Raw genomic sequence first — 13,421 nt, 5'->3', positions numbered from 1 at the left:
GCCGTGTCGCGGCGCTACGAGGAACGGTATCTGAGGGACGATTGCTGGCGATGCATGCGACAAGTCGTGTTACCGCGTAACATCGCACGGAAACCGACTGATTGACAGCCTATGGAGGGAAATAGCTGCTGTGCTAAAGTGTCACCACGATTATTTAATCGGAGCCATCATTGCCGGCGATGTTGATCCTCTGATTTTCTCGCGTCTTGTATCGTCGGGAGTGCCGAACATAATAACGGGCGATTATTTTTTTATTATTATTAGTCTCCGCGATCGTGATTTACGTCTTTCGATATTCGTAAACGACATAACTGAGATAATTTATCGCGTTGCAAATGACGGATTTCGAACGAGTGTCGGGAATGCCGAGTTGATAGATAGACAATCGTTTCAAGGTATTATTTATTAATCCGCGCAAAAGAATGCACCGAGTATATAACGCGTTGTACGTGTAATTTTATTATTCGTGTGGCGACAATCAAGCGAGAAAATATCGCGACGTATATCTGTATAATGTAATATCCGAAAATATTTAGTTATATAATTTGCCGATTGCTCGCGCGATGAATACTATTATTTTTTTCGCATTATTCTATGTCGTAAATAAAACAAAGTTCGGGCCGAGGAGTGCGATTATTATCGGGAATGTCGTGCAAAATGTCGCGCGATCGTCTTAAGTGATTAATTAGTGTACTCATGGTCATTAAAGTGCAAGTGTTTTGTGAGTGTTTTGTGCTTTCGAAAATATATCGACAGAGGATTAGGATAAAACTTGGGATGACATCAGGTTTTTAATAATAAGGTAATTTATTACGTTTTCGTGGAATTAATTTTTTTATTTTTTTTTTTTTTTTGTCACGATGATCGCATAGCATATTTCACGCAATTTCATTTGGGTGTATGAAGCTGGATTTCATTTTGTGAAAACTCTTATTAATTAATTATTAATATTAAATTTAATAGTTCTAGGTAGATTAAATAAATAGTTTTACCTAGTTATATTATATTATAAATGTTATCTATTATTTTTTTTGTTTTTATTATATCTATCTCTTGTCCATTATATTTCACTCGAAACTAGACGTTTCTTGTGCATTAAAGCATCCTACTTCTCTGATCGCAATTTATTAACTGTAATCACATATCCATCGAGAAGAACGTGTGAAGAAGATCGATGGCTCTGTCGGTCGAAATTGGATATTTTTTTTTATAGACACGATTGTGTTTTGCAGCATCATTCATTTTGAAAGCTATAGACTGTGAAACGTATTGTTGCGCAAAAACAAAACAGATATCGACACACACAATTAATCGGTTCAACATCATATCTTTAATTAATGTTCAAATAGCAACAATTAATTTTCGTTTGCGAATTTTATGATTTAATTCCTTCGCGTTATTTTACGTTATTGCAAATACATTGTGCATATTTGCATTAGTGGCAATATAATTCAAAACGGAGGATGGATAAAATAAAGAAATAATAATGAGCTGTATGGGAAAGAGTATAATGTATATAGTAATTGTTTCGTAATTTGGTTATCCGATTGGGATACGATGTAAATATTTCCGTTTAATGCGTCATAACATTAGTGTAGTATTTACAAAGTTATTTTCATTAAATTTTGTCTTCCTCTCTCCGCTTATCCAGAGAGAGAGAGAGAGGAATGAGAGATGAAAAGACTGGCGAAATTATTTCATTATTTAAAACTGCATATAATAGTTGTGCCGTTATAAAATAGTTGTATCGCGCTATTATTCCACGGCATATCTGGTTAAGCTTGCAAATGAAATTTTCTAACGGCACCGAATGTAACTCACTTAAATCGCGCGTCCATCCTGACCCGCGAACTTACGAGAATCCGCGAACAGTGTCTGCATAGTTTCATTAAGTGTAAAAGCTCTCTCGGATGTTGTACGTGTGTATATGTGTATGTGTGTATGTGCGTGTGTGTGTGTGGGTGGGTGTGCATTTTCTCGAGTTATTTCGCAAAACTTCCAACAATGTCGAGTGTCATTCGCGTATACAGAAAGAGGCGCGCGAGACCTCTCTCACAGCATATGCATACGTAATAAAATGGCCATAAGAATGAGAGATAATTCTTTGTGTAGTCTTATTTATAAAATATACTCGTCTATCCAGAGAGATCTGTATAGTCTCTCTCTACGAATGAAAGACGTAACTCAAGATTAAAACTGCAATGCTCGACTTCAATATTTCAAGGATGAAATGCCGGTATGAAACGTATCAGTTTCCGGTCAACCGCACCAGGAAATAAACTGGGAAGACAGATGTCTAAATAAACTATATATATATATATATATATATATATATATATATATATATAGTATTATTTTTTTCTGTGCGGAAAATTGGAAAGAAATTCGCCCGAGATTGTGCTCGTGAAATGCAAGCGAGGTACGATAAGATTTATCGTTGTAGGAAACAAGAGAAAAGGTGAAGAGGGCAAAAATGTCTAAGGTAGAGTCTCCATAAAGTTTTCCCTGGCGTACTGTAGGTCGGCAAGAGACTGTCATATATAATCTTCTCGACAAGTTGCACAATTTTCTGATGCGCGTGGCTAAACGCGATCGCCTGGCGACGTTTACTCAACAAATTCGACGCGGATATGCACGACACGAGATTATATTATCGAACGATATGCGCAGGATAGTTTCTGCCGGAACATTTGATTGACAAGTATTCGCACAATCGATATACATTATCTCGTCCATTCGGTAGAAAATGAAATCGTCTAACAAAATTCGCGATAACAATCGCGTATATGATGCAACGAAATTATTCGCACAATGTCAAATAATGATGATAATGATAAATGAATATGTTGTGAAAAATTTTTGAAAAATAACCATTTGATTTACAAGGAAACCACGCGAGATATGGAAAAGAGAGAAAAAAAAAAACATGTTGATCGATTGCAGTCGTAAAATTCTTCTCTCGTGTATATTTGCATTGGAAATTTTATCTGTAAGATGGTTGCTTGCAGGAAGTAATAGAGATTAATTATTGGACAGATCAGGAAAATGTGAGATAGTATCGAGGTCGACAGATTGCACGTGATCCAGTGATATATGGGCGCGACAGTAAATTTTCCGAATGCAACTCTCATGAATGACATGTTTCAGATATTGTCATATTCATAAGAGAGAGATAGAGAGAGAGAGAGAGAGAGAGAGCAGACAAATAGTGTCAACTTTTTACTGCATAGAAATATTTTATATATATTTAATATGTACCTATATTATAATAATTTGTTATATCAAAAATTAATTAATCAATTTTCATTACTTAATATTGAAAATTAATTTACATGTTAAGTTGAGTTAGTAATCTATTTACATTTATTAATTAAAATTAAAATATAAATTAATTATCTCATTATTATGATGTATCAGCGAAGGATATCGAGACAACGAAATAAAAAATAAAAATGATAGATTTATAAAATTATGAAGGCATGAGATAAAAATTGTAAGTAAATTATAATTAAATTATCAACTTTTAATTAAAATTACTCGATGACATTATAGACATTTTTCACGTTACTTTACAAGAGCAGCCGTAATGTTGAAAGAGCGAAATAATGAAGATGTATCGCGTGTGTATAGAATGTCACTATCGAACTCGAAATAATATATCTGACATTTTCAGGGCACAAATAAAACAACAACCGAATCAAATATGTCGAGTGTCCGTTTCCTATTTTTGTTTTTCTGCGTTGTTTATCATTAGTAACGATGTCGCGCTGACGCAATTTCTTCCCATCGTCGGTATCAGGCCGGTGTCGCTTCATTAGACGGCAGCATGAAAATGTCGTTAGTACGATATCGCAATGCGGAGTCCAAAGATAAAAGGGGTATAGTGCTCGAGCTAAACGCTCCGGGTCGTTAATACATCTCACTGTTTTTCCCGTTTTCGGTGAAAAGTGCTGAGACTCATCAAGCTTCACGGATGGCGAGAACGATAACAGGCCCTACCTGTAACGCGCGTCCTCGTTTTTCGAGCTGAGAATGATTAATCATCCCCTAATATCAACGTCAATTTTACGAATTAGCCTCGCGGCTCTCGTCTGTCTTCCTTCGTGTAGATTTTATACGATTGTTCGCGGCCGAAATTTTTGCGCAAGCAGAGACGCGGTAATTAACATAGAAAACCTATTATTGAATGTGCCTTTCGTTGAGCAAATACGTCAGAATGTAGATATGAAACGTAAGAATGTGGATTTTTAATGCTGTTTTTAACGGTTGAATAAATCACAAAGTTATTCTTTATTATTCTTCAGAAAAAATCATTCTTTATATATATATATATATATATGTTGTAAAGTTAATAAACATTAAAATGTTAAATAGTTAATAAATTTTCACTCTTTTCTACCTAGCGAGTAATATTATTTTCGCAGTTATAATATTAATTTTAGGTATATTAAGTTATCTAATTGTAAACAAAATTATTAAAATGTAATCAATTATTAAATAATACATAATATGTGACATAAATTATTAAAATTTAATAAATTATTAAAACATGATAAATTATATATGAAAACAATTTGCTCATTTTTTGCTACTTTTTGCCTTTTTTCTTTTTTTTGCTCAAACTATTAAAAAATTAGAAAGAGCTAGGTAGCTTAAGATTAAGCTATCAAGCCATTGTAAAAATAGCGCAGACATAAGTCAAAGCAAAAAAAGTTAATAATACTTAAATTATTTGCTTTTTTTGCTACTTTTTACATCCAAACATACTTTTTTTCCTCAAACTTTTAAAAAGCTAGCAAGAACAAACTGCGGCGCACAAGGATAAAGTGCATTAAAGAAATTAATTGCTCGCATGATTATGTGGCATTAGAATGTTTCTTGAATTATTTGTTCTCAAGATCCCGGAAAAATTCAGATCTCGAATTTTTTGCAAAATAAATTTAAAAAAATGTATATTTGACTCATTATATAGATCTGTTTAAATAGAACTTTTATTTTGGGATATTTCAGAACAAATAATGAAAATCTCTTCGCAAGTTTTTAAAAAAATTACTTTTAAAAGCAAAAATGTGAGAAAAGCCATTTATTTTCATATATAATGTATTATTCGGATAAAATTTGATTCAGATGGCGTCAATGTACCTTATTATTTTTCTCTCGAGCGACGTAATATTATTTTTCTCACTCTAAATTTTTTCGTAAAATAAAATCATTGCAATCATCACGCAACCATTTTCGTAGCGCGTCAGTTATTTAATGATTCAGCTCGATGCCTCTCTAAGATCTTCTAATAACGTTAAAGGTAATTGAAAAGCGAAGTTCTCGCACTAATAGAATCCTACCAATAGGAACGCTAGCGGGCTCGGGATAACAGAATGCACTTTTGTTCCGGCATGATGATGCAAGTTGTATCGCTTTCACCGGCGTGTATCCTCTTTCCGTCCCGTTTCGAATCTCGTCTCCTCGAGAGAGCAGATTACATTACTCCAAGCCGATCGTCCTTTTGTATGAAATCGGTTGAAGTGCACGCGTAGCATCGTAGGATGCAACGCCATGGAAAAAGACAGGAGTGGACGGAGAGAGAAATGGCAATTCAACAATGCAATCTGCGGTGCTCTCACATAGGAGTACCGAAACCTTTTGATCTTCCGAGTTATTTTCATATATATATATATATTTCATTATCTCGACGAAAAACAATGAAAGGACATACAGACTAGTGCTTTAAAGACGAGGGTACAAAATACCAAATACAAGATGTCTGTGCTCAATTACATTCTCTCTCGGATAATGGGATTTAAAGGATGAATTGTATAAAACGATACTGGCCGCTGTCGCGTCGAATCGCAGAATGTATTGTAATAAATTAATAAGCCCTATCTCCAAAGTATTTTTATATTTCTGACAGCGCATTTTACGTATTTATGGCGTCGAAAATTGAACACGTCGAAATTGTAATCGTTTGCGGTCGTTGGCTAAAAAGAATAATAAAATAATAACATAAAAGAAAATAAAGAATAATAATAAAAATATAAAGCTTTTCTTTCTAGTAAAAATACATGAGAGATAGATTAATAAAATCCAAATTCGAACAAATGTATAATCACGGGAATATTTCATTTTTGCAGCCATTGTGGTGAATTCGCGTAATTGTAAATTTCTAGGTAATTTCATAAATTTGAAAAACCCATTCGATTTTGAGGCCCGCGTAATGCGCAATAAATTCCCTCTTTTCACAATAGCGAATGCAACCTCGTGGCTGAATATAAAATCAATGAAAACTCTTCAAATGGCAGGATATTTCTGTTATGAACTCGACGACTGATGCGTTTATTCCGGCACGACGTATATTGAAATCTCGTCAATATCTTCTATATCATCTGCACCGACTCATCGATTGCTACATCATTAATCTATCAAACTTTGATAAATTATATTATACAAAGATAATTGATCGATTTTATATTGATTTTATATTATGTATTGAAAGAGCTCAGCAAAAACTTTATTACGGTATTTCAGAAAAAGAAAATAAACACGAGTAGCAATTTATCGTTATTATAGTAAGCCAGTACAAGAAGTTATGATACGAGATAACGAGTTGATTCCCGAAATTCATGACTCCGAAGGCGTCAGCAGCTTCGAGAGATATACGATGTCAAAACGTGAGCTTAGGTCGACGAAGATGGTTTCGAGTCGTAGAAAAGTCGCTAAAGATTGAACAATTTACCAAATGGTCTATCGCGGCCATTGCGATGGCTGTAAAATTCCCATGCGGAATAATACCTAATCCCGTTTGTTGACAGCAATAAAACTGCGATAACAGAATCGTTCGGATTAACGACGGTAGCTGCAAAGCGATATGAATTCGATATCTATATATGGGATTTGCATTCAACAAAGTTACGGCGCAGGAAAAATGCAAAAGATAAATAACGAGCGGTAAACAGAAAGGTATTGATTTTGCAGTGACGTATTGTTGCAACCAAGCATTGAAAATGTACGAATGTATGAAACATTTTCATGAAAAAATAACAGTTAGTGACGGCGATGCAGATCGAAGTTCATGCGGGATTTTACAAATGTATAAATTGAGAGGTAAAATGCGGGCTGCGTACAGTAGTGTCCCTCGACATGGAGATTAAGGAAATGCCAGTTACAATTAACGCTGACACACGGATTAAACGGAAATACTCGCTTTTGAAGGCAGCCCGTTACTAAATCCTTAGTGACTTAGTCGGAACAGGGTCTGGATTTGTGAAATATTGCTGGGGAAATGTTACAACCTGACAATCGCAATATCACATAGATTTCTGCAAATTGAATTTTTCACGTTTCATCGATTTCTATGCAAATAGCAAAACACGTGTGACACAGCTCTCTCTTTTTTTTTTTTTTTTTATAATTAAGATTTACCTGACATTAAGTTTCTACACAGAAGAAAAATTAATATTTAATTAGTACTTTGATATTTCAGTTAAAAGACGACCGTTGTTTCATATATAAGCAACAAAAGATACATATAACCATATACATATATTATTATCTCAATTTTATTATAATAATTTTTTAGTTTGAATATATACTATTTGTCTATGCAACATTTTTTTTTTCTCTATTAGAATATTTTTCTTGGTAAAACTGCATTAAATGTTTTTGAAAAAGCAATTTCGTATAACGCTACATAATCTCATTTCAAGAATAAAGATATACGTGTCGAGAATAAAGATTTCTCAAAACAAGAATAATGTTTTCTTCCGTATTTTCGTTTTTCCACAGAACACACACATGTAAATCTTGAAACGACATTATAAAGCGTTATGAATACAAATTGCTTGTTCGAAGACATTTAATAAATTACAGTTTTACCAAGAAAAAGTATATTCTTTTTATTCAAGAATAATTTTCATAAGTAAAGAAAAAGAATATTGGATAGACAATAATATATATTCAAGCTAAAAATGTATTATAATAAAATTAAGATAAGATAATAATATAACGTTATATTCTTGTTCCGAGTATTATAATATTAAAATAAAATTATAATATATTGCTGAAATTATCAAATTTTTCAAGGGAAATTATATATTTATAATTATACGAAATAGTGATTGCATTAACTAAAACTAAAGTATATATATATATATAAATTTTAATTTGATACTAATTTCTTCCTGTAATTACATCGATGTGTGATTACACAACTCGTGTATGCCGTTTTTATAAAATTAAATAACATTGCATGATAGTGTAAGATAAAATTCAGATGATTCAATGCCGACATGATCCGCGTGTCCTAAATAGAGAAATCTTTAAGCTCACAACGCGAGATAAAGGGTCGCCACTGACAACCGGATTATTTCGCGACGAAAATATACCGGGAGGGGCAATTATAGAAATACACAGAGAGCTTATCCTTGGAGAAACTAGCGAAATAGTAGAAATATAATAGAGATAGACGAAGGAAATAGGACACGACTGTCACAACCACTGACAACCTCTAGCGGTTCTCACCAAGTCGTAAAAATAACGATCAAATTTGAAACGCGAACACGGTTATTCCGCAAGAAAACGTCTTACACATCTTCGGTTTCGGGAAAATATAGCATCAACGAAAGTAGAACGCGGCAATAAGAAATTTTTACAACCAAGTATAATTATTTAAAATTGGAAAACTGTGGAAAGCGATTTAAGAAACGATATAAACGACAGAACGGAAAAGTTTGAGAGACAAAAAAGAGTTCTTCACCTGAAAATGAATTATTTCTTCGTAAGTTCAAATATTTCTGCGGTAAAATATGTTCCAGGCAGATATAATGACATATCATCGTCATTGCCATTATCGCTGCAAAAACCACTTTACATGCAAAAAAGATTGAACCGCTATTTCATTATTTATATATCGTTTTCTGCGATAATTATCTCGATTTAACGACATCATTTGCAAGTAACCTTTTTCCAATAAAATAAATCAATACCCGAGATACCGTTGTATCTACATAAATTAAATTTCTCTCTACTGATTCTCCTCGAATCATTCTCATGTGCATACTACATTTTCACGAAAATAACCGCGAGTCTCTTGTAACTTTGTGAGTTCACAATATCTGTCGAAAGAATTCTTCTGGCCCTCTCAAATACGTATATTTATTGCGCGAAAAGTTTGCAGTCTCTCGGTAGCAAGTTTCCTGGGGAGCGAACTACGATATCGTTGCACACATCTCGAGTTCGAAATAAGTCGGCCTTGACGTTAGGGGAGAGGGACAGCTTTTCCGAAGTCGAGTAGTAGGGTCGAGCAATCGACGAGAGAGAACAGGAGGGAGGCCGCGCGAAAAGGATATAAAGCAAGATGATCGAACACGAACGATAGAGAGTGCGAGAAAGATCGGCGGCTACAAGAAGAGTCGATAAGAGAGTCGAGGAAGGGAGAGAGAAAGACGAGTGAGAAAATAGAGGGTCGCCGAGAGAGAAGGGACGGACGATAGAAAGAGGGGGCGAGATGGACAGACGTATTGACGAACGGAAGAGAACGGGAGAGATGGAGAAAAGAGAGCAGTAGAGGAGGAGTCAACGACTCTTGAACCCTTGGCATCGATTGCAAATATTTAAAGCACGAGGTCAGGGAGGGGAAGGGGTGGGGGGGGGGGGTATGGCAGTGCCGGGTGAGATTCGATTTTGGAATGTTCAAAATTGGGATTGCCCACAGGTCTTTATAAAAGATTTAACGGTTGCTGGACACATGGTCGACTGTCACGACTGACCATTTATCTGTAATATTGTCGTCGAATGCATGGCTCTTATAGAGGGGCAACGTTAACGCGTCGCGCAAAGTTTGTAATTCAATTTTCATGACGGTAACGCCTACGCTCCCTTCACATTGTCATGTCTTGATCGATAAACGTGAACGCAAGCGCGTATCTTGATTCTCGCACAATTGTTCGCGCATGATGTGATTTGCATAGAAAAATATCTCGACGACTGGGGGAGGAATCGTTCGGCTTTGTACATCGATCGGCATCAACCGCGATGTAATTAGCCGCCCCGTTGAAATTACGTCGATTTGTTGCCGGCCCGTTTGTTACGCACTAATAGATACGAATCGAGCGTTTAACTATCATAATACGTGGAGAAAGGCTGTTGTATTTTAATTGCCGTTTAATTGATGTGAAAACAATGGGATGCTTGGTACATCGCTGCATTTTTAATACGCCGAAAATAACACAAGACTCACCAGCAAAGCTGCTCATTTGCATATTACTTATCACGACCTGTCACGATATCACGCGTCGTATCATTACTTTGTTACCCGTGTCCTAGGATTTGCATAAAACACTAAGCGCGAATCGAAACACATTAAAGCCAACACAACAAGCCTTGAGACACGCGCAGCTAAGCTTTGCCATTACATTGATAAATCCAAAAGTATACCAACAACAATCGCGACACGTGTTTTTCTCACGTTTCTTTTTAATATTAAACACAATTATTAACGATGAAATAGTTTCTCAAATGGTTTGACATTGTTAACCTTACGCGTCAACTGTCTTTAAACAAATGCCAGAGTATATACTCTCTAAGAAAACATGGAAAATGTGGAATTTTCAGAGAATTTTTTATACCTAAAGAAATCAGGGAATTTTCATGAAATTTTATTAAAATTCAGAGAATTTTTTTAAAAGTTCTCTCTTTAATAATTTTATTACTCTTATACTGTAAATTATAAATATACACATATCTATCTCTGTTTATATTCAACGTCTTAACAAAATATTGAATATGCACACACATTTTTTTTTTTTTTTTTTATTTTAATTGTTAGGTAATTATACAAAATAAAACTGTATTATGAAAATTTTTATCTTAAAGTTATTTAGTTTCTTCTCGATACATTTGTAAGTCTGAACGCTTGAAACTTAAGTCGTTTTGTATTTATTATTTCATATGAGTGAAAAGTGTTCCGAAAACATGGACAATAAAAAATTTACTTTAGAAAACTGCTGCATCAAAGAATCTTTAAAATATTCTCTGGAATTTTGAACAAAAGTATCTTCCAAGACTTGGGAATTTTTTTACAAGATTTAAATAAACATCTCGTTATCGTTTAAAAATTTACATTAGGATGATTTCGGTCATCAATCGAAAAGATGTGCTGGAAAGAGAATATGTTACAAGAAAAATGTCCGGCGAAATAACCAGAGCGATATATCAGGATTGCTTTAAAACCCCCAAATACTATTTCGATAAATTTCAAATATGTCATCTCGATTCAATGATGATACAGAATAATAGAATGTCCTTCCTTTAATACAATTTCTCGTTTTAGAAAACCAGACATTCTCGGTTGATTTGCATATTACGCTAACTACATCTAGGAGAATCCGCCTCTTTTCCACGAACATTCAATAAAGTCGATCGGGGGACCCAACTGTCTTATTAAGTGCTATTCCGTTCCACCTTCGTCGTAGGCATTCAATGGAAACGACCGCAGAACGATCATCGTGTAACGGAGAGGACTACTGTTCGACCAAACCGACTGATACGTAATTGAGATCAACGGTGCGGAAGAACCGGGTGGACGGTGATAAAAGGAAACGATCGGAAGAGGAAGGAGCAAAAAGCGAGCATCCAGCGAGCATTTCGCGTCTAATAGCGGTGATACTTCGCTAACAAATTGCAACAGTTTACGAGTCGCGTCGTATTCTCTTAATCGTCGTCTTTAAATTTGAGAAAATGATAAGACTTTTTTTTCCCCGCGAAGAAAGGCGATGCGTTTAGATGAAGACTTATTAGAAGATTCGAATCTAGCAGGATCAACAGTAGCCTTTTTTGTTATCACGTCACGTAACCGAGTACGAGATTATTCTCGACACGAGTTTTCCGAACGAATATCACCATTTGCGCTAGTGATTGAGATACACCCAGGAAGTAATGCTCGCGCGGTCCCCGGAGTTTTTCTCCAGCGCCGGGAAAAAGAAGAGGTTTTAGTGGGTGAAAATCCTACACCAGGGAGGTTCTTTCGAAAATTCTCCCTCCCGCCCGCTACCCATTGAAAAGAAAAAAAGAAGAGGGCGATTGAAATATAATATAAATAAAACTTCAAAGGGGTAATTAGCGCTTCAATTAGTACTTGATTAAGAAAGAGATGCAGATAAATTAAATTAGTCCGTAATTGATAATTAACTTTCAATGCGTAATTTGACCGAATATTAATTTGCACCGCGAGGAACCAGCGCGACGATAACAAAGTACACGCGATTCATTTATTGTACATTCACTCTCTTTCTCCTCCTGCAATTTTTCTTAAAACAATAGATACATTGCGGTAAATGTTATTCTTGTTCGCAGACGTTACGTAGGCGAACATGACAACGACAAATGTACGGAGCTTCATTGTGAAAACCTATTGTACAGGCGCGTGGCAATAATCGGCAGCGATGCACCTTGCTTTGTTCTGTTCTCCGGTTTTGTGACAGCCAGGAGAGAATGGCGGATATATGTGACACCGCATAACATATATCGGGGGGTGTACGCAGGCAAATAAAAGTCACGACTCGGGATCAAGAGGCGCGTCACGTCGCGTACTCAAAAGCGTTACGTATGTATATTCTCTCTTGCAATTGTGATGCCAAGTTTTACAGGGGTTTTCCGACAAATTATGTCAAATATGTCAAATGTCACCGGTTATTTCGACTAAGGAAAAAAGAAATTTGTTTTCTCAAATACATATTTATATATATGTATATATTTATTATTAAACATCGCGACTAATAATTATTGCAAGCAGGTTGAATAAAATGCAATAATTATTCCTGACGTCCTGAGAAAATATAATTTGACTTTATTTTGGCAAAATGTCGAGAATATAAAATTATCACCATGGAAACTGTTCGGACAAGTTGAAAAATAAAGTCTTCTCTTACCTTTTGAAACGAGATACACGGCACTCTTGTTTTTCGAAGAAGGGGATTTTAATACCTTATCAAACCAGGTACAATCATTGTCGAGATTTCAGATTGCGTGTGACGTTCTATGCACAGATACTGTTTATAGGCCGTTTTCCGAGCTTTCATTGTCGATATAATCAAGAGAGGTAGATTTAACAGGGAACTAACAGACGAACCAACTTTAACATTTATAATAATTGAACGTGGAAACTTTAACACGACGATTAAATAGTAATTGACAACTTTCGTTTGGTCGTTAAGTGTCACCTTTCTTCTCTCTCTTTTCACACTGCTCTACTACATCATTATCTCGTCAACGACATACATGTATACAAATACACGTATACATACATATAATTATAGATTCTTTTATACGGTGATATATCTCTCTCAAATTTCGAACAAACGGTAAATTGTAATCAGACATTCCACACACAAATTATATAATATATTATTAATATCTATTTAGAAGAGAAT

At 35.0% G+C, this 13,421-nt stretch overlaps 2 protein-coding genes across 11 annotated transcripts in view; both read right to left on the bottom strand.

Moving 5' to 3' along the window:
* Unc-13 (unc-13) overlaps positions 1–13,055 on the bottom strand; it is a 104,426-nt gene extending 91,371 nt beyond the window's left edge. For all 10 annotated transcript variants that reach the window (XM_072893172.1, XM_072893178.1, XM_072893179.1 and 7 more), the window contains exon 1: positions 12,921–13,055. The gene's annotated coding sequence lies outside the window, so the exon portion shown is untranslated. The remainder of the gene's footprint in view (positions 1–12,920) is intronic.
* The window catches only part of LOC140666236 (uncharacterized), a 91,139-nt gene continuing 78,435 nt past the window's right edge, over positions 718–13,421 (bottom strand). The window contains exon 17 of the mRNA XM_072893192.1: positions 718–13,421. This exon is cut by the window's right edge and continues 15,419 nt beyond it. The gene's annotated coding sequence lies outside the window, so the exon portion shown is untranslated.

This window comes from Anoplolepis gracilipes, chromosome 5 (assembly GCF_047496725.1).
Source record: "Anoplolepis gracilipes chromosome 5, ASM4749672v1, whole genome shotgun sequence".
Taxonomy (NCBI): Eukaryota; Metazoa; Arthropoda; class Insecta; order Hymenoptera; family Formicidae; genus Anoplolepis; species Anoplolepis gracilipes.
Note: the sequence above shows the minus strand (reverse complement) of the source record. Positions and strands in the feature narration are given on the sequence as shown.